The 27,734-nt window shown below is 46.6% G+C and overlaps 1 long non-coding RNA gene across 1 annotated transcript in view; it reads right to left on the bottom strand.

Annotated features, from left to right (window-relative positions):
• LOC124024926 overlaps positions 1-18,996 on the bottom strand; it is a 31,265-nt gene extending 12,269 nt beyond the window's left edge. Inside the window, exons 1-2 of the long non-coding RNA XR_006837105.1 lie at positions 18,834-18,996; positions 14,700-14,877 (exon numbers count right to left, since the gene is read on the bottom strand). This is a non-coding gene — a long non-coding RNA (uncharacterized LOC124024926). The remainder of the gene's footprint in view (positions 1-14,699; positions 14,878-18,833) is intronic.
• Positions 18,997-27,734: the final 8,738 nt, after the last annotated feature.

Genomic DNA, 27,734 nt, shown 5'->3' with positions numbered 1-27,734 from the left:
CTAGGTCTGTGGCCCTGTAGCGATGAGCAACAACCAGGGGCCAGGGGAGAGTGGTCTAGGTCTGTGGCCCTGTAGCGATGAGCAACAACCAGGGGCCAGGGGAGAGTGGTCTAGGTCTGTGGCCCTGTAGCGATGAGCAACAACCAGGGGCCAGGGGAGAGTGGTCTAGTGGCCCTGTAGCGATGAGCAACAACCAGGGGCCAGGGGAGAGTGGTCTAGGTCTGTGTCCCTGTAGCGATGAGCAACAACCAGGGGCCAGGGGAGAGTGGTCTAGGTCTGTGTCCCTGTAGCGATGAGCAACAACCAGGGGAGAGTGGTCTAGTGGCCCTGTAGCGATGAGCAACAACCAGGGGAGAGTGGTCTAGTGGCCCTGTAGCGATGAGCAACAACCAGGGGAGAGTGGTCTAGTGGCCCTGTAGCGATGAGCAACAACCAGGGGAGAGTGGTCTAGTGGCCCTGTAGCGATGAGCAACAACCAGGGGAGAGTGGTCTAGGTCTGTGGCCCTGTAGCGATGAGCAACAACCATGGGCCAGGGGAGAGTGGTCTAGGTCTGTGGCCCTGTAGCGATGAGCAACAACCAGGGGCCAGGGGAGAGTGGTCTAGGTCTGTGGCCCTGTAGCGATGAGCAACAACCAGGGGAGAGTGGTCTAGGTCTGTGGCCCTGTAGCGATGAGCAACAACCAGGGGAGAGTGGTCTAGGTCTGTGGCCCTGTAGCGATGAGCAACAACCAGGGGAGAGTGGTCTAGGTCTGTGGCCCTGTAGCGATGAGCAACAACCAGGGGAGAGTGGTCTAGGTCTGTGGCCCTGTAGCGATGAGAACAACCAGGGGAGAGTGGTCTAGGTCTGTGGCCCTGTAGCGATGAGCAACAACCAGGGGAGAGTGGTCTAGGTCTGTGGCCCTGTAGCGATGAGCAACAACCAGGGGAGAGTGGTCTAGGTCTGTGGCCCTGTAGCGATGAGCAACAACCAGGGGAGAGTGGTCTAGGTCTGTGGCCCTGTAGCGATGAGCAACAACCAGGGGCCAGGGGAGAGTGGTCTGTGGCCCTGTAGTGATGAGCAACAACCAGGGGCCAGGGGAGAGTGGTCTGTGGCCCTGTAGTGATGAGCAACAACCAGGGGCCAGGGGAGAGTGGTCTAGGTCTGTGGCCCTGTAGCGATGAGCAACAACCAGGGGAGAGTGGTCTAGGTCTGTGGCCCTGTAGCGATGAGCAACAACCAGGGGAGAGTGGTCTAGGTCTGTGGCCCTGTAGCGATGAGCAACAACCAGGGGCCAGGGGAGTGGTCTGTGGCCCTGTAGTGATGAGCAACAACCAGGGGCCAGGGAGAGAGTGGTCTGTGGCCCTGTAGTGATGAGCAACAACCAGGGGCCAGGGGAGTGGTCTAGGTCTGTGGCCCTGTAGCGATGAGCAACAACCAGGGGAGAGTGGTCTAGGTCTGTGGCCCTGTAGCGATGAGCAACAACCAGGGGCCAGGGAGAGTGGTCTGTGGCCCTGTAGTGATGAGCAACAACCAGGGGCCAGGGGAGAGTGGTCTGTGGCCCTGTAGTGATGAGCAACAACCAGGGGCCAGGGGAGAGTGGTCTAGGTCTGTGGCCCTGTAGCGATGAGCAACAACCAGGGAGAGTGGTCTAGGTCTGTGGCCCTGTAGCGATGAGCAACAACCAGGGAGAGTGGTCTAGGTCTGTGGCCCTGTAGCGATGAGCAACAACCAGGGGCCAGGGGAGAGTGGTCTGTGGCCCTGTAGTGATGAGCAACAACCAGGGGCCAGGGGAGAGTGGTCTGTGGCCCTGTAGTGATGAGCAACAACCAGGGGCCAGGGGAGAGTGGTCTAGGTCTGTGGCCCTGTAGCGATGAGCAACAACCAGGGGAGAGTGGTCTAGGTCTGTGGCCCTGTAGCGATGAGCAACAACCAGGGAGAGTGGTCTAGGTCTGTGGCCCTGTAGCGATGAGCAACAACCAGGGGCCAGGGAGAGTGGTCTGTGGCCCTGTAGTGATGAGCAACAACCAGGGGCCAGGGGAGAGTGGTCTGTGGCCCTGTAGTGATGAGCAACAACCAGGGGCCAGGGGAGAGTGGTCTAGGTCTGTGGCCCTGTAGCGATGTGCAACAACCAGGGGCCAGGGGAGAGTGGTCTAGGTCTGTGTCCCTGTAGCGATGAGCAACAACCAGGGGAGAGTGGTCTAGTGGCCCTGTAGCGATGAGCAACAACCAGGGGAGAGTGGTCTAGTGGCCCTGTAGCGATGAGCAACAACCAGGGGAGAGTGGTCTAGTGGCCCTGTAGCGATGAGCAACAACCAGGGGAGAGTGGTCTAGTGGCCCTGTAGCGATGAGCAACAACCTGGGGAGAGTGGTCTAGGTCTGTGGCCCTGTAGCGATGAGCAACAACCAGGGGAGAGTGGTCTAGTGGCCCTGTAGCGATGAGCAACAACCAGGGGAGAGTGGTCTAGTGGCCCTGTAGCGATGAGCAACAACCAGGGGAGAGTGGTCTAGTGGCCCTGTAGCGATGAGCAACAACCAGGGGCCAGGGGAGAGTGGTCTAGTGGCCCTGTAGCGATGAGCAACAACCAGGGGCCAGGGGAGAGTGGTCTAGTGGCCCTGTAGCGATGAGCAACAACCAGGGGAGAGTGGTCTAGTGGCCCTGTAGCGATGAGCAACAACCAGGGGAGAGTGGTCTAGGTCTGTGGCCCTGTAGCGATGAGCAACAACCAGGGGCCAGGGGAGAGTGGTCTAGGTCTGTGGCCCTGTAGCGATGAGCAACAACCAGGGGCCAGGGGAGAGTGGTCTAGGTCTGTGGCCCTGTAGCGATGAGCAACAACCAGGGGCCAGGGGAGAGTGGTCTAGTGGCCCTGTAGCGATGAGCAACAACCAGGGGCCAGGGGAGAGTGGTCTAGGTCTGTGTCCCTGTAGCGATGAGCAACAACCAGGGGCCAGGGGAGAGTGGTCTAGTGGCCCTGTAGCGATGAGCAACAACCAGGGGAGAGTGGTCTAGTGGCCCTGTAGCGATGAGCAACAACCAGGGGAGAGTGGTCTAGTGGCCCTGTAGCGATGAGCAACAACCAGGGAGAGTGGTCTAGTGGCCCTGTAGCGATGAGCAACAACCAGGGAGAGTGGTCTAGGTCTGTGGCCCTGTAGCGATGAGCAACAACCATGGGCCAGGGGAGAGTGGTCTAGGTCTGTGGCCCTGTAGCGATGAGCAACAACCAGGGGCCAGGGGAGAGTGGTCTAGGTCTGTGGCCCTGTAGCGATGAGCAACAACCAGGGGAGAGTGGTCTAGGTCTGTGGCCCTGTAGCGATGAGCAACAACCAGGGGAGAGTGGTCTAGGTCTGTGGCCCTGTAGCGATGAGCAACAACCAGGGGAGAGTGGTCTAGGTCTGTGTCCCTGTAGCGATGAGCAACAACCAGGGGAGAGTGGTCTGTGTCCCTGTAGCGATGAGCAACAACCAGGGGAGAGTGGTCTAGGTCTGTGGCCCTGTAGCGATGAGCAACAACCAGGGGCCAGGGGAGAGTGGTCTAGGTCTGTGGCCCTGTAGCGATGAGCAACAACCAGGGGCCAGGGGAGAGTGGTCTAGGTCTGTGGCCCTGTAGCGATGAGCAACAACCAGGGGCCAGGGGAGAGTGGTCTAGGTCTGTGGCCCTGTAGCGAAGAGCAACAACCAGGGGCCAGGGGAGAGTGGTCTAGGTCTGTGGCCCTGTAGCGATGAGCAACAACCAGGGGCCAGGGTGGTCTGGTCTGTGGCCCTGTAGCGATGAGCAACAACCAGGGGCCAGGGGAGAGTGGTCTAGGTCTGTGGCCCTGTAGCGATGAGCAACAACCAGGGGAGAGTGTGAGTTATGCCTGTATCCCAAACAACCAGGGGAGAGTGGTCTAGGTCTGTGGCCCTGTAGCGATGAGCAACAACCAGGGGAGAGTGGTCTAGGTCTGTGGCCCTGTAGCGATGAGCAACAACCAGGGGAGAGTGGTCTAGGTCTGTGGCCCTGTAGCGATGAGCAACAACCAGGGGCCAGGGGAGAGTGGTCTAGGTCTGTGGCCCTGTAGCGATGAGCAACAACCAGGGGAGAGTGGTCTAGGTCTGTGGCCCTGTAGCGATGAGCAACAACCAGGGAGAGTGTGGTCTGTGGCCCTGGCGATGAGCAACAACCAGGGGAGAGTGGTCTAGGTCTGTGGCCCTGTAGCGATGAGCAACAACCAGGGGAGAGTGGTCTAGGTCTGTGGCCCTGTAGCGATGAGCAACAACCAGGGGCCAGGGGAGAGTGGTCTAGGTCTGTGGCCCTGTAGCGATGAGCAACAACCAGGGGCCAGGGGAGAGTGGTCTAGGTCTGTGGCCCTGTAGCGATGAGCAACAACCAGGGGCCAGGGGAGAGTGGTCTAGGTCTGTGGCCCTGTAGCGATGAGCAACAACCAGGGGAGAGTGGTCTAGGTCTGTGGCCCTGTAGCGATGAGCAACAACCAGGGGCCAGGGGAGAGTGGTCTAGGTCTGTGGCCCTGTAGCGATGAGCAACAACCAGGGGAGAGTGTGAGTTATGCCTGTATCCCAAACAACCAGGGGAGAGGGTGAGTTATGCCTGTATCCCAAACAACCAGGGGAGAGTGTGAGTTAGGCCTGTATCCCAAACAACCAGGGGAGAGGGTGAGTTATGCCTGTATCCCAAACAACCAGGGGAGAGTGTGAGTTATGCCTGTATCCCAAACAACCAGGGGAGAGTGTGAGTTAGGCCTGTATCCCAAACAACCAGGGGAGAGTGTGAGTTAGGCCTGTATCCCAAACAACCAGGGGAGAGTGTTGAGTTAGGCCTGCCTCCCAAACAACCAGGGGAGAGTGTGAGTTAGGCGTGTATCCCAAATAACCAGGGGAGAGTGTGAGTTAGGTGTGTATCCCAAATAACCAGGGGAGAGTGTGAGTTAGGCCTGTATCCCAAACAACCAGGGGAGAGTGTGAGTTAGGCCTGCCTCCCAAACAACCAGGGGAGAGTGTGAGTTAGGCCTGTATCCCAAACAACCAGGGGAGAGTGTGAGTTAGGCCTGTATCCCAAACAACCAGTGGAGAGTGTGAGTTACCACTGCATCCTAAATGCCACCCTATCCTCTACATAGTCCATTATGGGCCATGGTCAAACGTAGTACACTTTATAGGGAGCAGGGTATCATTGGTACGTTTCCCTAAAACTTGGTAGCTAACGTAACACTCTATTTCTCTTGATAATAACCAGCCAATCAGCAAGGAGAGAATAACAACTGTTAAATCTTTGACCGTTTGACCATCGATCTTCTGAAGTGCCTGAAGTGAACAACAACAACAACAACAACAACAACAACAACAACAACAACAACAACAACAAATCCACCAAAAATGAAGCAGTTTACCGTTGTGACCCAGTGTGTTCTGGGTTTATGTCATCGAGGGTTTTCGTGACTAGTTAAGTGCTACGAACGCTACAAAGCTTTCTAGGGAACAATCACCCCCAAACACGTACAGACACATTTAAGAAAGAAAATACACTGGATACAGGAAGAAGAATGAAGAAGAATGAAGAAGAAGAAGCACGTTGCTGTTCATGTAGCTAGCTAAGTGCTGTACTATGAGTTGTCTGGGTCCTCCAGGGTCCTAGCTAGCTAAGTGCTGTACTATGAGTGGTCTGGGTCCTCCAGGGTCCTAGCTAGCTAAGTGCTGTACTATGAGTGGTCTGGGTCCTCCAGGGTCCTAGCTAGCTAAGTGCTGTACTATGAGTGGTCTGGGTCCTCCAGGGTCCTAGCTAGCTAAGTGCTGTACTAAGTGGTCTGGGTCCTCCAGGGTCCTAGCTAGCTAAGTGCTGTACTATGAGTGGTCTGGGTCCTCCAGGGTCCTAGCTAGCTAAGTGCTGTAGAATGAGTGGTCTGGGTCTTCTAGGGTCCTAGCTAGCTAAGTGCTGTACTATGAGTGGTCTGGGTCCTAGGGTCCTAGCTAGCTAAGTGCTGTACTATGAGTGGTCTGGGTCTTCTAGGGTCCTAGCTAGCTAAGTGCTGTACTATGAGTGGTCTGGGTCTTCTAGGGTCCTAGCTAGCTAAGTGCTGTACTATGAGTGGTCTGGGTCTTCTAGGGTCCTAGCTAGCTAAGTGCTGTACTATGAGTGGTCTGGGTCTTCTAGGGTCTTCTAGGGTCCTAGCTAGCTAAGTGCTGTACTATGAGTGGTCTGGGTCTTCTAGGGTCCTAGCTAGCTAAGTGCTGTACTATGAGTGGTCTGGGTCTTCTAGGGTCCTAGCTAGCTAAGTGCTGTACTATGAGTGGTCTGGGTCCTCCAGGGTCCTAGCTAGCTAAGTGCTGTACTATGAGTGGTCTGGGTCCTCCAGGGTCCTAGCTAGCTAAGTGCTGTACTATGAGTGGTCTGGGTCCTCCAGGGTCCTAGCTAGCTAAGTGCTGTACTATGAGTGGTCTGGGTCTTCTAGGGTCCTAGCTAGCTAAGTGCTGTACTATGAGTGGTCTGGGTCTTCTAGGGTCCTAGCTAGCTAAGTGCTGTACTATGAGTGGTCTGGGTCTTCTAGGGTCCTAGCTAGCTAAGTGCTGTACTATGAGTGGTCTGGGTCTTCTAGGGTCCTAGCTAGCTAAGTGCTGTACTATGAGTGGTCTGGGTCTTCTAGGGTCCTAGCTAGCTAAGTGCTGTACTATGAGTGGTCTGGGTCTTCCTGGGTCCTAACTAGCTAAGTTTATGTTACGTAAAGCTCAGCTAAATGAGGTCAACAACAGCCACAGCCAGTACTAATGATTTTCAATGATAAGCCATTTCCCTCCTTAATAGGGTTGTCATTATGGGTGAACCTATCGCTGAAGCCTTTCGGCCGCTGTCGTCTGCTCTGCTGTACGGAGAAAACGCATTCGCCCTAATGCCGACGTCGTGAGAGAGGAGATACATCTGTTTTCCTGACTGACTGCTTCCGAACAGGGAAACCAATTCATCTCTATTGAGTCCAACGGAAGTGTTTTTGGCGTGTCTACTGAGTCTAACGGAAGTGTTTTTGGCGTGTCTACTGAGTCTAACGGAAGTGTTTTTGGCGTGTCTACTGAGTCTAACGGAAGTGTTTTTGGCGTGTCTACTGAGTCCAACGGAAGTGTTTTTTGGCGTGTCTACTGAGTCCAACGGAAGTGTTTTTTGGCGTGTCTACTGAGTCTAACGGAAGTGTTTTTGGCGTGTCTACTGAGTCCAACGGAAGTGTTTTTTGGCGTGTCTACTGACTCCAACGGAAGTGTTTTTGGCGTGTCTACTGAGTCCAACAGAAGTGTTTTTGGCGTGTCTACTGAGTCTAACAGAAGTGTTTTTGGCGTGTCTACTGAGTCTAACAGAAGTGTTTTTGGCGTGTCTACTGAGTCTAACAGAAGTGTTTTTGGCGTGTCTACTGAGTCCAACAGAAGTGTTTTTGGCGTGTCTACTGAGTCTAACGGAAGTGTTTTTGGCGTGTCTACTGAGTCTAAGGAAGTCTACTGAGTCCAACGGAAGTGTTTTTTGGCGTGTCTACTGAGTCCAACGGAAGTGTTTTTTGGCGTGTCTACTGAGTCCAACGGAAGTGTTTTTTGGCGTGTCTACTGAGTCCAACGGAAGTGTTTTTTGGCGTGTCTACTGAGTCTAATGGAAGTGTTTTTGGCGTGTCTACTGAGTCCAACGGAAGTGTTTTTTGGCGTGTCTACTGAGTCCAACGGAAGTGTTTTTGGCGTGTCTACTGAGTCCAACAGAAGTGTTTTTGGCGTGTCTACTGAGTCTAACAGAAGTGTTTTTGGCGTGTCTACTGAGTCTAACAGAAGTGTTTTTGGCGTGTCTACTGAGTCTAACAGAAGTGTTTTTGGCGTGTCTACTGAGTCCAACAGAAGTGTTTTTGGCGTGTCTACTGAGTCCAACGGAAGTGTTTTTGGCGTGTCTACTGAGTCCAACAGAAATATTTTTGCCGTGTCTACTGAGTCCAACGGAAGTGTTTTTGGCGTGTCTACTGAGTCTAACAGAAGTGTTTTTGGCGTGTCTACTGAGTCCAACAGAAGTGTTTTTGGCGTGTCTACTGAGTCCAACAGAAGTGTTTTTGGCGTGTCTACTGAGTCCAACAGAAGTGTTTTTGGCGTGTCTACTGAGTCCAACAGAAATGTTTTTGGCGTGTCTCCTGAGTCCAACAGAAGTGTTTTTGGCGTGTCTACTGAGTCCAACAGAAGTGTTTTTGGCGTGTCTACTGAGTCTAACAGAAGTGTTTTTGGCGTGTCTACTGAGTCTAACAGAAGTGTTTTTGGCGTGTCTACTGAGTCTAACAGAAGTGTTTTTGGTGTGTCTACTGAGTCTAACAGAAGTGTTTTTGGCGTGTCTACTGAGTCTAACAGAAGTGTTTTTGGTGTGTCTACTGAGTCTAACAGAAGTGTTTTTGGTGTGTCTACTGAGTCTAACAGAAGTGTTTTTGGCGTGTCTACTGAGTCCAACAGAAGTGTTTTTGGTGTGTCTACTGAGTCCAACAGAAATGTTTTTGGCGTGTCTACTGAGTCCAACAGAAGTGTTTGTAAGTCGCTCTGGATAAGAGCGTCTGCTAAATGACTTAAATGTAATGTAATGTAAGTGTTTTTGGCGTGTCTACTGAGTCCAACAGAAGTGTTTTTGGCGTGTCTACTGAGTCCAACAGAAGTGTTTTTGGCGTGTCTACTGAGTCTAACAGAAGTGTTTTTGGCGTGTCTACTGAGTCCAACAGAAGTGTTTTTGGCGTGTCTACTGAGTCCAACAGAAATGTTTTTGGCGTGTCTCCTGAGTCCAACAGAAGTGTTTTTGGCGTGTCTACTGAGTCCAACAGAAGTGTTTTTGGCGTGTCTACTGAGTCTAACAGAAGTGTTTTTGGCGTGTCTACTGAGTCTAACAGAAGTGTTTTTGGCGTGTCTACTGAGTCTAACAGAAGTGTTTTTGGTGTGTCTACTGAGTCTAACAGAAGTGTTTTTGGCGTGTCTACTGAGTCTAACAGAAGTGTTTTTGGTGTGTCTACTGAGTCTAACAGAAGTGTTTTTGGTGTGTCTACTGAGTCTAACAGAAGTGTTTTTGGCGTGTCTACTGAGTCCAACAGAAGTGTTTTTGGTGTGTCTACTGAGTCCAACAGAAATGTTTTTGGCGTGTCTACTGAGTCCAACAGAAGTGTTTTTGGCGTGTCTACTGAGTCCAACAGAAGTGTTTTTGGCGTGTCTACTGAGTCTAACAGAAGTGTTTTTGGCGTGTCTACTGAGTCCAACAGAAATGTTTTTGGCGTGTCTACTGAGTCTAACAGAAGTGTTTTTGGCGTGTCTACTGAGTCCAACAGAAGTGTTTTTGGCGTGTCTACTGAGTCCAACAGAAGTGTTTTTGGTGTGTCTACTGAGTCTAACAGAAGTGTTTTTGGTGTGTCTACTGAGTCCAACAGAAATGTTTTTGGCGTGTCTACTGAGTCCAACAGAAATGTTTTTGGCGTGTCTACTGAGTTCAACAGAAGTGTTTTTGGCGTGTCTACTGAGTCCAACAGAAATGTTTTTGGCGTGTCTACTGAGTCCAACAGAAATGTTTTTGGCGTGTCTACTGAGTCCAACAGAAGTGTTTTTGGCGTGTCTACTGAGTTCAACAGAAGTGTTTTTGGCGTGTCTACTGAGTTCAACAGAAGTGTTTTTGGCGTGTCTACTGAGTCCAACAGAAATGTTTTTGGCGTGTCTACTGAGTCCAACAGAAGTGTTTTTGGCGTGTCTACTGAGTTCAACAGAAGTGTTTTTGGCGTGTCTACTGAGTCCAACAGAAATGTTTTTGGCGTGTCTACTGAGTCCAACAGAAGTGTTTTTGGCGTGTCTACTGAGTTCAACAGAAGTGTTTTTGGCGTGTCTACTGAGTCCAACAGAAGTGTTTTTGGCGTGTCTACTGAGTCCAACAGAAGTGTTTTTGGCGTGTCTACTGAGTCCAACAGAAGTGTTTTTGGCGTGTCTACTGAGTCCAACAGAAGTGTTTTTGGCGTGTCTACTGAGTCCAACAGAAGTGTTTTTGGCGTGTCTACTGAGTCCAACAGAAGTGTTTTTGGGGTGTCTACTGAGTCCAACAGAAGTGTTTTTGGCGTGTCTACTGAGTCTAACAGAAGTGTTTTTGGCGTGTCTACTGAGTCTAACAGAAGTGTTTTTGGCGTGTCTACTGAGTCCAACAGAAGTGTTTTTGGCGTGTCTACTGAGTCCAACAGAAGTGTTTTTGGCGTGTCTACTGAGTCTAACAGAAGTGTTTTTGGTGTGTCTACTGAGTCCAACAGAAGTGTTTTTGGTGTGTCTACTGAGTCCAACAGAAGTGTTTTTGGCGTGTCTACTGAGTCCAACAAAAGTGTTTTTGGTGTGTCTACTGAGTCCAACAGAAGTGTTTTTGGTGTGTCTACTGAGTCCAACAGAAGTGTTTTTGGTGTGTCTACTGAGTCCAACAGAAGTGTTTTTCTAAAGTGGATGCCTCTTGCAGATGCCTTGTTCTGACTGTAAGCCCGAGGCAGAGCTCAAAGTGTCCCTATGGGAGTGGAGAGAGAGAGAGAAAGGCCCGGGGATGGGTTCCCACGGCGGGGCTGTGTGGTGGGGGTGTGACTGCCTACGGTGTAGCTGAGTTGTTCTACTACTCTACTGTTCTGTTCTGGAATCCAACGGAGGAGAATTCCACATTCAACATTCTACATTCTACATTCTACATTCCATCTGGCCTCCATTATGCCGATGATTCTAAAAAATATATTGTAATGCTTTGCTTTTTAAAAACAAGCAAGTATAGCCCAATAATACCGTAGGAAAACTGATGGAATTGATGGTTAACTGCTTTGTTAAATGTTGTTAGAGTAGCTATATCTGTATATTTTCCCAGCTGGAAATAACTGTCATAAAGTACCTAGTGCCCTTTACTCAGGAAATACATTGTGTATTCAGTGTGTGGGAGTAGGGCTAGGATAGCAAAGAACACAATGTATATTTCCTTCTGTCTCTGTGTGAAATGTTTTAAAGGTCTGTTTCCTTCGGTCTGTATAACATGTGTTAAAGGTCTGTTTCCTTCTGTCTGTATAACATGTGTTAAAGGTCTGTTTCCTTCTGTCTGTATAACATGTGTTAAAGGTATGTTTCCTTCTGTCTGTATAAGGTCTGTTTCCTTCTGTCTGTATAACATGTGTTAAAGGTCTGTTTCCTTCTGTCTGTATAACATGTGTTAAAGGTCTGTTTCCTTCTGTCTGTATAAGGTCTGTTTCCTTCTGTCTGTATAACATGTGTTAAAGGTCTGTTTCCTTCTGTCTGTATAAGGTCTGTTTCCTTCTGTCTGTATAAGGTCTGTTTCCTTCTGTCTGTATGAAATGCTTTAAGGTCTGTTTCCTTCTGTCTGTATAACATGTGTTAAAGGTCTGTTTCCTTCTGTCTGTATAACATGTGTTAAAGGTCTGTTTCCTTCTGTCTGTATAAGGTCTGTTTCCTTCTGTCTGTATAAAATGCTTTAAGGTCTGTTTCCTTCTGTCTGTATAAGGTCTGTTTCCTTCTGTCTGTATAACATGTGTTAAAGGTCTGTTTCCCTCTGTCTGTATAACATGTGTTAAAGGTCTGTTTCCTTCTGTCTGTATAAAATGCTTTAAGGTCTGTTTCCTTCTGTCTGTATAAGGTCTGTTTCCTTCTGTCTGTATAACATGTGTTAAAGGTCTGCTTCCCTCTGTCTGTATAACATGTGTTAAAGGTCTGTTTCCTTCTGTCTGTATAAGGTCTGTTTCCCTCTGTCTGTATAACATGTGTTAAAGGTCTGTTTCCCTCTGTCTGTATAACATGTGTTAAAGGTCTGTTTCCTTCTGTCTGTATAACATGTGTTAAAGGTCTGTTTCCTTCTGTCTGTATAAGGTCTGTTTCCTTCTGTCTGTATAAGGTCTGTTTCCTTCTGTCTGTATAACATGTGTTAAAGGTCTGTTTCCTTCTGTCTGTATAAGGTCTGTTTCCTTCTGTCTGTATAAAATGCTTTACGGTCTGTTTCTCTTATGTGGTTGAAATAGGAGCAGGTTTTTAACGATGCTGTTGAAGATAACACACCTCTGCAGACGGTATCTAACTGTGAATTCACGTTTTGTCAGGATGCTGAAAGAAATTATATTTCTCCATTCCTGTTTCTGAGTCTAAATGTAGCCTGTATCACTTTACTGCAAGACATTCTAATGACTTCTGCAGGTGTTAATATGAAGGCTCTGTGAGAGGTTGTTCTACTACTCTACTGTTCTATTCTGGAATCCAACGGAGGAGAATTCCACATTCTACATTCTACATTCTACAGTCAGTGTCCAGATGCCAGTTTCCATTTATCCCATCTGAACAGTAGGCTACAGGTTCCTGTGACGTTCCATAGGCCTGTTTGAAGTCCCCCGGTCTTGTGACTGTTGAATTTGTAAGGCTACAGCGCCTCACAATCATCACATCATGACACAGCTGCTATCATCCTCTTCTACCTCGTCACCTAATCTTTCCCAAACATTACTGTTCTGGTCCTCCCTTTTCTCTTTATTTTCAACTCTCCATTTCACAGCTTTTCTATTCGTGAATTAAACTCCTGACATTGTCCTTTGTGCTTCCATGGTCTGATAACTTTATTCTGTCCGTTCCCTAAAGCATTTGGTGCCTGTCAAATTAATAAGCCCTAAAGGTTAGTTTTGTGCACTAAGAAAAACCTCAAAGTAGCCTATAGATATAAATTATATTAATCATTAATATAAATAGCATCAGAATTCTAGATAAAAAAATTTTTTTAAGGTATTGTTTTTGTCTTTATGTAACGACGTCACCCGCTCTTCCACACAACATTTCTTGACCCTAAACTCACTCGGCTTTAACCGCTGGGGACTGCGGGTTATGAGTCAACCCCGCGCATCACTACTGAGGATTTTAAGGGGGAAATTACACTATTTAGCAACACATAGGCTATTCAGGAACACGTCCCAAATTACACTCTATCGACACCCTACACCCATAGGGCTCTGGTCAAAAGTAGTGCACTATATAGGCAATAGGGTGCCATAGGGCTCTGGTCTAAAGTAGTGTACTATATAGGGAATAGGGCTCTGGTCTATAGTAGTGTACTATATAGGGAATAGGGTCCTGGTCTATAGTAGTGTACTATATAGGGAATAGGGCTCTGGTCTATAGTAGTGTACTATATAGGGAATAGGGCTCTGGTCTATAGTAGTGTACTATATAGGGAATAGGGTGCCATAGGGCCCTGGTCTAAAGTAGTGTACTATATAGGGAATAGGGTGCCATAGGGCCCTGGTCTAAAGTAGTGTACTATATAGGGAATAGGGCTCTGGTCTATAGTAGTGTACTATATAGGGAATAGGGCTCTGGTCTATAGTAGTGTACTATATAGGGAATAGGGCTCTGGTCTAAAGTAGTGCACTATATAGGGAATAGGGTGCCATAGGGCCCTGGTCTAAAGTAGTGTACTATATAGGGAATAGGGTGCCATAGGGCCCTGGTCTAAAGTAGTGTACTATATAGGGAATAGGGTGCCATAGGGCCCTGGTCTAAAGTAGTGTACTATATAGGGAATAGGGTGCCATAGGGCCCTGGTCTAAAGTAGTGTACTATATAGGGAATAGGGTGCCATAGGGCCCTGGTCTAAAGTAGTGTACTATATAGAGAATAGGGCTCTGGTCTAAAGTAGTGTACTATATAGGGAATAGGGTGCCATAGGGCCCTGGTCTAAAGTAGTGTACTATATAGGGAATAGGGTGCCATAGGGCCCTGGTCTAAAGTAGTGCACTATATAGGGAATAGGGCTCTGGTCTATAGTAGTGTACTATATAGGGAATAGAGTGCCATAGGGCCCTGGTCTAAAGTAGTGCACTATATAGGGAATAGGGCTCTGGTCTATAGTAGTGTACTATATAGGGAATAGGGTGCCATAGGGCCCTGGTCTAAAGTAGTGCACTATATAGGGAATAGGGCTCTGGTCTAAAGTAGTGCACTACATAGAGAATAGGGCTCTGGTCTAAAGTAGTGCACTATATAGGGAATAGGGTGCCATAGGGCCCTGGTCTAAAGTAGTGCACTATATAGGGAATAGGGTGCCATAGGGCCCTGGTCTAAAGTAGTGTACTATATAGGGAATAGGGTGCCATAGGGCCCTGGTCTAAAGTAGTGTACTATATAGGGAATAGGGTGCCATAGGGCCCTGGTCTAAAGTAGTGTACTATATAGGGAATAGGGTGCCATAGGGCCCTGGTCTAAAGTAGTGTACTATATAGAGAATAGGGCTCTGGTCTAAAGTAGTGTACTATATAGGGAATAGGGTGCCATAGGGCCCTGGTCTAAAGTAGTGTACTATATAGGGAATAGGGTGCCATAGGGCCCTGGTCTAAAGTAGTGCACTATATAGGGAATAGGGCTCTGGTCTATAGTAGTGTACTATATAGGGAATAGAGTGCCATAGGGCCCTGGTCTAAAGTAGTGCACTATATAGGGAATAGGGCTCTGGTCTATAGTAGTGTACTATATAGGGAATAGGGTGCCATAGGGCCCTGGTCTAAAGTAGTGCACTATATAGGGAATAGGGCTCTGGTCTAAAGTAGTGCACTACATAGAGAATAGGGCTCTGGTCTAAAGTAGTGCACTATATAGGGAATAGGGTGCCATAGGGCCCTGGTCTAAAGTAGTGCACTATATAGGGAATAGGGTGCCATTTGTGACGCATACCATACTACTGTAACGAAGTGCACTACTTACCAGACGGTGATGTAGTCGTAGATGGGTTCAGTGTTGAGAACGGTGAAGTTGATGCAGATGCCATTCCCTGGGGGAACCCGTACACTCCACAGACAGTCCTGGAAGTTAGGGTACTCTGCTGGGTGGTCGGGAGAATAGATGGTCCCGTTCAGAGACGTTATATTACCACCACACTGGGCTAGAGGGAGAGAGGGAGAGAGGGAGAGAGGGAGAGAGAGAGAGAGAAAGGGAGGGAGAGAAGGAGAGAAGGAGGGAGGGAGAGGAGAGAGAGAGAGAGGGAGGGAGGGAGGGAGGGAGGGAGGGAGGGAGGGAGGGAGGGAGGGAGGGAGGGTTTTGAGATCAAGAGAGAGGGTGGGAGGGAGGCAGGGAGGAAGGGAGGGGGTTTGAGATTGAGAGAGAGGTAGGGAGGGAGGGAGGGGGTTTGAGATCGAGAGAGAGAGAGAGAGAGAGAGAGAGAGAGAGAGAGAGAGAGAGAGAGAGAGAGAGAGAGAGAGAGAGAGAGAGAGAATGAAGAATGGTCAGCCGTCCCCTGATACACTACCCTAGTGGCTAACTGTAAGTAAACCAACCCTAACCAAACATGATTTTGTTATTGTTCATAGATGTGTGTATTCTGCAGGGGTAAACCCCAGGATATGTGATTCACTGTCTTTATTATTGACGTCAGTTACCTGGTCTGTTACATGATAAACAACAGTCAGTATGGTACATGAGAAACAACAGACAGTATGGTACATGAGAAACAACTGCCAGTATGGTACATGAGAAACAACAGCCAGTATGGTACATGATATACAACAGCCAGTATGGTACATGAGAAACAACAGCCAGTATGGTACATGATAAACAACAGCCAGTATGGTACATGAGAAACAACAGCCAGTATGGTACATGATAAACAACAGCCAGTATGGTACATGAGAAACAACAGACAGTATGGTACATGATAAACAACAGACAGTATGGTACATGATTAACAACAGCCAGTATGGTACATGAGAAACAACAGCCAGTATGGTACATGATATACAACAGACAGTATGGTACATGAGAAACAACAGCCAGTATGGTACATGAGAAACAACAGCCAGTATGGTACATGATATACAACAGCCAGTATGGTACATGAGAAACAACAGCCAGTATGGTACATGATAGAAACAACAGCCATGAGAAACAACAGCCAGTATGGTACATGAGAAACAACAGCCAGTATGGTACATGGTAAACAACAGACAGTATGGTACATGAGAAACAACAGCCAGTATGGTACATGATAAACAACAGCCAGTATGGTACATGAGAAACAACAGCCAGTATGGTACATGAGAAACAACAGCCAGTATGGTACATAATAAACAACAGCCACACAATATAATCTCAAATAGTGTAAAAGAGTCAACATTATCTAATGATATTTACATTTCCAGAGATGTGAAACATAAAAGTAAAACAGACAAATTGAATAAAGGCCCATCGAGCGACAACACCACATCACACACATTCAAAGACACTCTGACATCTGACCGTGACCCCATGACCCCTGGCTGTGACCCCACTCCCCGAGGGGACAGTTGGGATATGCAAAAAAACTAAAACATTTCCAATTCAATGCACATTGTACTATGTGTGAACACAATTAGTATTATTATAGAATATAATTTCAAAGATGATCAAATGTAAAGACTTAAATGTAAAAATGAAATATTAAATAGCAGCAGGGTACAGGTCAGCCTGGATAAATATCAGGGTACAGGTCAGCCTGGATAAATAGCAGGGTACAGGTCAGCCTGGATACATTGCAGGGTACAGGTCAGCCTGGATAAATAGCAGGGTACAGGTCAGCCTGGATAAATAGCAGGGTACAGGTCAGCCTGGATAAATAGCAGGGTACAGGTCAGCCTGGATAAATAGCAGCAGGGTACAGGCCAGCCTGGATACATAGCAGGGTAAAGGTCAGCCTGGATAAATAGCAGGGTACAGGTCAGCCTGGATAAATAGCAGGGTACAGGTCAGCCTGGATAAATAGCAGGGTACAGGTCAGTCTGGATAAATAGCAGGGTACAGGTCAGCTTAGATAAATAGCAGGGTACAGGTCAGCCTGGATAAATAGCATGGTACAGGTCAGCCTGGATAAATAGCAGGGTACAGGTCAGCCTGGATAAATAGCAGGGTACAGGTCAGCCTGGATAAATAGCAGGGTACAGGTCAGCCTGGATAAATAGCAGGGTACAGGTCAGCCTGGATAAATAGCATGGTACAGGTCAGCCTGGATAAATAGCAGGGTACAGGTCAGCCTGGATAAATAGCAGGGTACAGGTCAGCCTGGATAAATAGCAGGGTACAGGTCAGCCTGGATAAATAGCAGGGTACAGGTCAGCCTGGATAAATAGCAGGGTACAGGTCAGCCTAGATAAATAGCAGGGTACAGGTCAGCCTGGATAAATAGCAGGGTACAGGTCAGCCTAGATAAATAGCAGCAGGGTACAGGTCAGCCTGGATAAATAGCAGGGTACAGGTCCGCCTGGATAAATAGCAGGGTACAGGTCAGCCTGGATAAATAGCAGCAGGGTACAGGTCAGCCTGGATAAATAGCAGGGTACAGGTCAGCCTAGATAAATAGCAGGGTATAGGTGAGCCTAGATAAATAGCAGCAGGGTACAGGTCAGCCTGGATAAATAGCAGGGTACAGGTCAGCCTGGATAAATAGCAGGGTACAGGTCAGCCTGGATAAATAGCAGGGTACAGGTCATCCTGGATAAATAGCAGGGTACAGGTCAGCCTGGATAAATAGCAGGGTACAGGTCAGCCTGGATAAATAGCAGGGTACAGGTCAGCCTGGATAAATAGCAGGGTACAGGTCAGCCTGGATAAATAGCAGGGTACAGGTCAGCCTGGATACATTGCAGGGTACAGGTCAGCCTGGATAAATAGCAGGGTACAGGTCAGCCTGGATAAATAGCAGGGTACAGGTCAGCCTGGATAAATAGCAGGGTACAGGTCAGCCTGGATAAATAGCAGCAGGGTACAGGCCAGCCTGGATACATAGCAGGGTAAAGGTCAGCCTGGATAAATAGCAGGGTACAGGTCAGCCTGGATAAATAGCAGGGTACAGGTCAGCCTGGATAAATAGCAGGGTACAGGTCAGTCTGGATAAATAGCAGGGTACAGGTCAGCTTAGATAAATAGCAGGGTACAGGTCAGCCTGGATAAATAGCATGGTACAGGTCAGCCTGGATAAATAGCAGGGTACAGGTCAGCCTGGATAAATAGCAGGGTACAGGTCAGCCTGGATAAATAGCAGGGTACAGGTCAGCCTGGATAAATAGCAGGGTACAGGTCAGCCTGGATAAATAGCATGGTACAGGTCAGCCTGGATAAATAGCAGGGTACAGGTCAGCCTGGATAAATAGCAGGGTACAGGTCAGCCTGGATAAATAGCAGGGTACAGGTCAGCCTGGATAAATAGCAGGGTACAGGTCAGCCTGGATAAATAGCAGGGTACAGGTCAGCCTAGATAAATAGCAGGGTACAGGTCAGCCTGGATAAATAGCAGGGTACAGGTCAGCCTAGATAAATAGCAGCAGGGTACAGGTCAGCCTGGATAAATAGCAGGGTACAGGTCCGCCTGGATAAATAGCAGGGTACAGGTCAGCCTGGATAAATAGCAGCAGGGTACAGGTCAGCCTGGATAAATAGCAGGGTACAGGTCAGCCTAGATAAATAGCAGGGTATAGGTGAGCCTAGATAAATAGCAGCAGGGTACAGGTCAGCCTGGATAAATAGCAGGGTACAGGTCAGCCTGGATAAATAGCAGGGTACAGGTCAGCCTTGATAAATAGCAGGGTACAGGTCATCCTGGATAAATAGCAGGGTACAGGTCAGCCTGGATAAATAGCAGGGTACAGGTCAGCCTGGATAAATAGCAGGGTACAGGTCAGCCTGGATAAATAGCAGGGTACAGGTCAGCCTGGATAAATAGCAGGGTACAGGTCAGCCTGGATAAATAGCAGGGTAAAGGTCAGCCTAGATACACTACCACAACACATTTAATGTCACTCTATAAGATAATTCCAAAGAGAAGTCCATTTTCAGAGATATTAAATACATTATGCATGAAGATAATCCACTCACCCTCACAGCATGGTACAGGGTAGTTCCAGTTTCTGCTGACCCCATGCAGGCAGGTGAGTGAGACCTCTCCTATCAGGGTGTAACCTGGCAGGCATTCAAACGAGATGGTCAGGCCCACCCCGAAGTCTCGGCCTATCACCACGCCGTTACGGAACGGCCTCGGGTCTGGGCAGCGCTGGAGCTCATAGGCTATTGGTCAACAGGGAACACAAAGGGTATGTTAATGGGGTTTTATTTAAATGGTTCGAGGGGGGGAAAGGACAGCAGATTAACGTTGCCAGACACCGACCATTAGTCTGTGTGATTAATGGGAAGGCTGAGGTAAAGACGTGAGACAAGGGCTGATCCCCAGAATCTGGTTCTTCTCACCAAAACGTCTGTAGAGTCCCATCCGTTTGAGCTACCAACTAGTATGACCCATCGATGGAAAGCTGAGACTCTCACGAACACGCATGTGTTTTACTCACACGCCACACAACAGTTGTTAGAAGGTAAGAGGTTCTTCTACATAGAAGATCATAGTAAATCCCAGGTCATAGTGTCTACAATACTGTAAGACGTTCTTCTACATAGTAGACCATAGTAAATCCCAGGTCATAGTGTCTATAATACTGTAAGGGGTTAATCTACATAGATCATAGTAAATCCCAGGTCATAGTGTCTATAATACTGTAAGGGGTTCTTCTACATAGTAGACCATAGTAGATCCCAGGTCATAGTGTCTATAATACTGTAAGGGGTTAATCTACATAGATCATAGTAAATCCCAGGTCATAGTGTCTATAATACTGTAAGGGGTTAATCTACATAGATCATAGTAAATCCCAGGTCATAGTGTCTATAATACTGTAAGGGGTTCTTCTACATAGTAGACCATAGTAGATCCCAGGTCATAGTGTCTATAATACTGTAAGGGGTTAATCTACATAGATCATAGTAAATCCCAGGTCATAGTGTCTATAATACCGTGTAAGGGTTAATCTACATAGATCATAGTAAATCCCAGGTCATAGTGTCTATAATACCGTAAGGGGTTCTTCTACATAGACCATAGTAAATCCCAGGTCATAGTGTCTATAATACTGTAAGGGGTTCTTCTACATAGACCATAGTAAATCCCAGGTCATAGTGTCTATAATACTGTAAGGGGTTCTTCTACATAGACCATAGTAAATCCCAGGTCATAGTGTCTATAATACTGTAAGGGTTCTTCTACATAGACCATAGTAAATCCCAGGTCATAGTGTCTATAATACTGTAAGGGGTTCTTCTACATAGACCATAGTAAATCCCAGGTCATAGTGTCTATAATACTGTAAGGGGTTCTTCTACATAGACCATAGTAAATCCCAGGTCATAGTGTCTATAATACTGTAAGGGGTTCTTCTACATAGACCATAGTAAATCCCAGGTCATAGTGTCTATAATACTGTAAGGGGTTCTTCTACATAGACCATAGTAAATCCCAGGTCATAGTGTCTATAATACTGTAAGGGGTTCTTCTACATAGTAGACCATAGTAAATCCCAGGTCATAGTGTCTATAATACTGTAAGGGGTTAATCTACATAGTAGACCATAGTAAATCCCAGGTCATAGTGTCTATAATACTGTAAGGGGTTCTTCTACATAGTAGACCATAGTAAATCCCAGGTCTTAGTGTCTATAATACTGTAAGGGGTTCTTCTACATAGACCATAGTAAATCCCAGGTCATAGTGTCTATAATACTGTAAGGGGTTCTTCTACATAGTAGACCATAGTAAATCCCAGGTCATAGTGTCTATAATACTGTAAGGGGTTCTTCTACATAGTAGACCATAGTAAATCCCAGGTCATAGTGTCTATATAACTGTAAGGGGTTCTTCTACATAGTAGACCATAGTAAATCCCAGGTCATAGTGTCTATAATACCGTAAGGGGTTCTTCTACATAGTAGACCATAGTAGATCCCAGGTCATAGTGTCTATAATACTGTAAGGGGTTCTTCTACATAGACCATAGTAAATCCCAGGTCATAGTGTCTATAATACTGTAAGGGGTTAATCTACATAGATCATAGTAAATCCCAGGTCATAGTGTCTATAATACTGTAAGGGGTTCTTCTACATAGTAGACCATAGTAAATCCCAGGTCATAGTGTCTATAATACTGTAAGGGGTTAATCTACATAGATCATAGTAAATCCCAGGTCATAGTGTCTATAATACTGTAAGGGGTTCTTCTACATAGACCATAGTAAATCCCAGGTCATAGTGTCTATAATACTGTAAGGGGTTCTTCTACATAGACCATAGTAAATCCCAGGTCATAGTGTCTATAATACTGTAAGGGGTTCTTCTACATAGACCATAGTAAATCCCAGGACATAGTGTCTATAATACTGTAAGGGGTTCTTCTACATAGACCATAGTAAATCCCAGGTCATAGTGTCTATAATACTGTAAGGGGTTCTTCTACATAGTAGACCATAGTAAATCCCAGGTCATAGTGTCTATAATACTGTAAGGGGTTCTTCTACATAGTAGACCATAGTAAATCCCAGGTCATAGTGTCTATAATACTGTAAGGGGTTCTTCTACATAGTAGACCATAGTAAATACCAGGTCATAGTGTCTATAATACTGTAAGGGGTTCTTCTACATAGACCATAGTAAATCCCAGGTCATAGTGTCTATAATACTGTAAGGGGTTCTTCTACATAGTAGACCATAGTAAATCCCAGGACATAGTGTCTATAATACTGTAAGGGGTTCTTCTACATAGACCATAGTAAATCCCAGGTCATAGTGTCTATAATACTGTAAGGGGTTCTTCTACATAGACCATAGTAAATCCCAGGTCATAGTGTCTATAATACCGTAATGAACTCACATAGTTGCAGTCACAAACTCTAAACTCCACACAGCTCTCACTGACTAGTTGGATATTCATGTTTCACTGAGCAAAACATTTCTGTATTTACAGCATTCTTATGAATTCATTTTCTATCAGGCTTTTGTTTGGATAACCTTACTTTTCTTTGGCAATTTGTCAATAAAACTCATGAATGCAACTGATTATGTCAAATTGTTTGTTGTTCAACTTGGTACCAAAGTCCTACTGGGGTTAAGCTTTCTTAAAGCTACTTGGTACCAAACTCCTACTGGGGTTAAGCTTTCTTAAAGCTACTTGGTACCAAAGTCCTACTGGGGTTAAGCTTTCTTAAAGCTACTTGGTACCAAAGTCCTACTGGGGTTAAGCTTTCTTAAAGCTACTTGGTACCAATCTCCAACTGGGGTTTAGCTTTCTTAAAGCTACTTGGTACCAAACTCCTACTGGGGTTAAGCTTTCTTAAAGCTACTTGGTACCAAACTCCTACTGGGGTTTAGCTTTCTTAAAGCTACTTGGTACCAAACTCCTACTGGGGTTAAGCTTTCTTAAAGCTACTTGGTACCAAACTCCTACTGGGGTTTAGCTTTCTTAAAGCTACTTGGTACCAAACTCCTACTGGGGTTAAGCTTTCTTAAAGCTACTTGGTACCAAACTCCTACTGGGGTTTAGCTTTCTTAAAGCTACTTGGTACCAAACTTCAACTGGGGTTTAGCTTAAAGCTACTTGGTACCAAACTCCAACTGGGGTTTAGCTTTCTTAAAGCTACTTGGTACCAAACTCCAACTGGGGGTCAGCTTTCTTAAAGCTACTTGGTACCAAACTCCTACTGGGGTTTAGCTTTCTTAAAGCTACTTGGTACCAAACTCCTACTGGGGTTTAGCTTTCTTAAAGCTACTTGGTACCAAACTTCAACTGGGGTTTAGCTTAAAGCTACTTGGTACCAAACTCCAACTGGGGTTTAGCTTTCTTAAAGCTACTTGGTACCAAACTCCTACTGGGGTTTAGCTTTCTTAAAGCTACTTGGTACCAAACTTCAACTGGGGTTTAGCTTAAAGCTACTTGGTACCAAACTCCAACTGGGGTTTAGCTTTCTTAAAGCTACTTGGTACCAAACTCCAACTGGGGGTCAGCTTTCTTAAAGCTACTTGGTACCAAATGTGACGACCCTCCCACTCTGTCTGCCGTATTTTGTCTTTGTTCTTGTTTTCTTATTAGGATGCCGGTGGGCGGAGTTGAGAGGGTCGTCAGCTACATGGGAAACACCTGGGCCAGGTGTCTCCCAGGATAAATAGACCTCTTCAACATTCATGGAGGAGACTCTCTCCATGCAGACACCTGTTGTAGATTGTGGTGTGGTTCTTGGTGGCCTTTTGTTTGTTTGCTTTGGCACCTTTCAACACCCTGCATTATCACATTCATGCATGCAAAACACTCACTTACACTACGGACTACTGATTACACACACCATTGGATATTTTCCTTAGTTGCTTTAGTTAATAAATATATCTTTTGTTACTCCTTATCTCCACGTTGTCTCCCTTTGTTACGGGCTTTGAGCCGGTTCGTGACAAGTGGGGGCTCATCCGGGATCTTTGAACTATTGGTTTGGGAGACCGTGGAGGTACGTGTTTGGTTTGAATAGTGTTTGAGTGTGATCGGCCCAGTATTGGTTGCCTTTGTTGTTTGGTTTGTGTGCTGCGTTGGAGAGAGTATAATGGTTAGTTTCCAGGCCCTGCCTAGCCTGAACTCTTGTTCTACTTTCTGTTGGGACGTCAGTCTGAAGTGAGTAATCTGCTGTGTACCTCGGTGGGAGATTTGGGTAGGGTAGTGGAACTTGCTACCCGGAGCTATAGCCTTTTTCCCCTGATAGGTTTAGCGACGTGTTTCATTTTTTGGAATATGTTGGGCATGGTTAATGTTTGTTATTTTTGTGTGGTGTCTGTGGACTGAGCAGTTGTCTCGGGGCACATCCGTGGCTTGGTGGAATTTGCCAGCATGCTGGGGAGTTCTATTTCCTTGCCAGCGGGCTACAGTGCGTAAATTCCCACCGCAAATCTGCACGAAGACTAGGGTTGAGTTATTGTAGGTTTTGGGGAAGCTCCATATCTCATCTCTCTTCTGTGGTGCTCAGGGTGATTGTCAATTCTCGGGTTGTGTTCTGGTGTGCTCAGCAGAAGGGAAGAGCGAGAATTGTTTTTTGTGTGATTATGGCGTCTTATGTAGATAAGTTCATTCGCTCTCCATCAGAGGAATTGTTAGATTTAGGTACTAAAGAACAGCTGTTGAAGGTCGCGGAACACTACAAGGTTGAGATTAGTGATAAACGTCTAAAGAATTCTATTAGGTTGATATTGAAAGCCAATCTGATGGAGAGTGGTATTCTTGAAGTTACCACCGGGCCAGCCTCTGCTGAGGATTTGTTGTCTCCCATAACGTTACAATGGCCATTCCATCGGTTAGTCCTAGTAGCCTTCTTTTTGAACAGCAGAAAGAACTGCTTTTGTTACAGCTAGAGCATGATCGTGAGAAGCTAGAGCATGATCGTGAGAAGCTAGAGCATGATCGTGTGAAATATGAAAAGGAATTGGCATTTAAACAAGATATGGAGCGTGCTAAAATCAAGTTGCAACAAGAACGTATAGAGTTGGTTAGGGAAGGAAAGATCTCAGGGGAGAGTTTGTTTTGGGAAGGTGACCCAGATTTACCTAGGGTAGTTCCGCTTTTGGTCGTGCCCCAGAGACATTTGATATTGTTGGGAACTTGCGGTTATTGCCTCGGTTTAATGAAAGGGACCCCGAGACATTCTTTTCGTTGTTTGAGCGGGTTGCTGACGCTAGGAGTTGGCCTGATTCTGACCGCACTTTAATGTTGCAGTGTGTGCTGACTGGTAAAGCGCAGGAAGCATATTCAGCTCTTAGTGTACACGACAGTGCCAGTTATGATAAAGTTAAAACAGCTGTGTTACAGATTTATGAATTGGTCCCTGAGGCTTACCGCCAACGATTTAGAACTTTAAAAAGGGACGATAACCAGACTCATGTTGAGTTTGCGCGACAGTTATCTTTACAGTTTAATCGCTGGTGTTCTGCCTCTGCAGTTGTGACTTTCCAAGGGCTGTGTGATCTGATTATGTTAGAGCAATTTAAGGACACAATTCCTGATCGTATTGCCACTTATATTAATGAACAGAAAGTAAAGAATGTTGCTGAAGCTGCGGTTTTGGCGGACGAGTATGTGTTGACTCACAAAAGTGTCTTTGCAAAACCCCGTATTCGGAAAGAGTGGGGGTGTTCGGATAGATTTGGGCTTCGCTCACCGAGATACTTTGATTCTCGGGCAGAGTTCTATTCAACTAGGGTTGAACCTGACTCCCATGGTAAGGCTGACTTTGGGCAGGAGTGTCACTACTGTCAAGGTTCAGGTCATTGGAAAACGAATGTCCACTTCTCAGGTCAAAGGGTGCTTACGCTAAATCTAAGCCTGCTGCGTTAGCTGCACCTGTTCCACATCAGTTCATTCTTGACTCATTTCCTCAGGCCCAGGAGAATGTGAAAGTCCATATTGATCCAGACTATTTACCTTTCATTACAGAAGGTTTTGTGTCTATGTTAGGAAGTAAAGACCTAGTGCCAGTGAAGATCCTGAGAGACACAGGTGCCTCTGAATCATTTGTGTTGGAGTCTGTGTTACCCTTTTCTGCTGAGACTGATTCGGGAATAGTGTTCTAATTAGGGGAATAGGTTTGAACACTCTGTCAGTTCCATTGCATAAACTGATGTTGGATTGTGGGCTGGTGAAGGGTGAAGTTGTTGTGGGGGTGCGTCCTTCATTGCCTATTGAGGGTATCGACGTTATCCTTGGGAATAACTTAGCAGGTGAGCGGGTATGGCCAGTTGTGTTTCCATCTCTAGTGGTTTCCACTAAGCCGTCATTTGTTGGGATTCCTGATGAGAGTGTACAGAGTTTCCCAGAGGTGTTCTCTGCGTGTGCAGTGACACGTTCTATGAGCCGTGGCGAACTAGTCACTGCGCCGACTAATGATAATAATACAAAGTATGTCACTGTTTTCCCTGTTATCCCGTTATCTGTAACCCGCTCAGATCTAATCAATGCTCAACGGGATGACCCCACGTTGGAAGAGTTGCGTGATCAAATTGTGCCTATAGAACAGTTGGGAGATGTCGCCCATGGCTATTTTCTCCAAGAGGATGTCCTGATGAGAAAGTGGGTGTCTCATGATAGTGTTTTTCTGGGGGAGGCAATTAGTCAGGTTGTTGTACCAGTTAAGCTTCGTGAGTTGGTGTTGGAAACTTCTCACAGTGACGTTGCTGGACATATGGGGTGAGGAAAACCTACAATCGCATATTAAGACATTTCTTTTGGCCTAGATTAAAGAGGGATGTTTCTGATTTTATCAAAACTTGTCACACCTGTCAATTAACTGGTAAGCCTAATCAAGCTATTAAACCAGTACCATTGTTTCCTATTCCTGTACTCAGCCAACCTTTTGAGTATCTAATTATTGACTGTGTGGGTCCTCTGCCTCATTCTAAAAAGGGTAGCAGTTACCTGTTCACTGTGATGTGTCAGACCACTAGGTTTCCTGCTGCCTATCCTCTCCGATCTATCACGACTAAATCGGTGTTAAAAGCTTTGACTCAGTTTCTCTCATTGTTTGGAATCCCTAAGGTCATTCAGAGTGATCAAGGATCTAATTTTACCTCTAATCTGTTTGGTCAGGTTCTTCAACAGCTTCATATTAAACACAATGTGTCTAGCGCCTATCACGCGCAAAGTCAAGGAGCACTGGAACGTTTCCATCAAACACTTAAGTCTTTGTTGAGAGCTTATTGTACTGAGATGGATAAGGATTGGGAGGAGGGGTTGCCTTGGTTACTGTTAGCCGCTAGGGAAGTTTCACAGGAGAGCACAGGTTTCAGTCCAAATGACCTTGTGTTTGGACATAGGGTGCGTGGACTTTTATCTGTTCTCCAGGATGACTGGAAGTCTCCCGAGCCTCCTCAGTCCCTGTGTTCGTATGTGTGTGATTTCCGGCGACGGCTGTATGCCGCTGGTGAAATGGCTAAAGAGAAGTTATCATCTTCACAGGATAGGATGAAGGGCATATTTGATCGCCGAACTGAGCCTCGTCACTTTAGTCCAGGTGACCAGGTTCTTGCTCTGCTGCCAATTGTTGGTTCTCCTTTTCAAGCCAAGTTTCAAGGTCCATATACAGTGGTGCGCCAGTACACTGAGCAAAATTATCTAGTTGCCACTCCAGAACGGAGGAAAGCACACCAGCTGTGCCATGTAAATCTGTTAAAACCCTATTATGCACGTTCCTCTGAGACTGAACAGTGGGATTCTACAGAGGACGGTAAACCTGTTCTTTTGGCTGATACCGTTGTTTCCTTGGGTTCTTGTCGTGCTAGATCTGTGCATGAGGAGGAAGATGTTCCTGGTCCTGACGATTGTATATTGCAGGGTAGATTGAAAAATTCAGAAACACTGGATATTTTAGACAGTCTTCTCACTCACCTACCTGTTGATGAGCGGAAAGAGATGGTTGGTCTGATTCAGAGATTTCCAGGTTTATTTTCTGATACACCTACACGTACAAACTTAATAGAACATGATATTGACATTGGAGGTGCTGACCCCATTCGTCAGCGGTTCTATAGAGTTTCTTCAGAGAAACTACGTTGTCTGGATGCTGAGGTCAAGTACATGCTGGAGAGTAAGATAGCAGAGCCTTCTTTCTCCAGTTGGGCTTCTCCCTGTATCTTGGTCAGTAAACCGGATGGAACAAACCGTTTTTGTACGGACTACCGTAAGGTAAACAGTGTCACAAAGCCAGATTCATTTCCTCTTCCTCGGATGGAGGACTGTGTTGATCAAGTCGGTGCAGCTAAGTTTGTGAGCAAATTTGACCTGTTAAAAGGCTATTGGCAGGTGCCACTGACGAGTAGGGCACGTGAAATCTCTGCCTTTATTACACCCTTTGGTCTGTACTCGTATTCAGTTATGAG

The sequence above is a fragment of the Oncorhynchus gorbuscha genome, unplaced genomic scaffold (assembly GCF_021184085.1).
Source record: "Oncorhynchus gorbuscha isolate QuinsamMale2020 ecotype Even-year unplaced genomic scaffold, OgorEven_v1.0 Un_scaffold_2080, whole genome shotgun sequence".
Taxonomy (NCBI): Eukaryota; Metazoa; Chordata; class Actinopteri; order Salmoniformes; family Salmonidae; genus Oncorhynchus; species Oncorhynchus gorbuscha.
The sequence above is the reverse complement of the archived record's forward strand: the minus strand, read 5'-3'. Positions and strand labels throughout refer to the sequence as shown.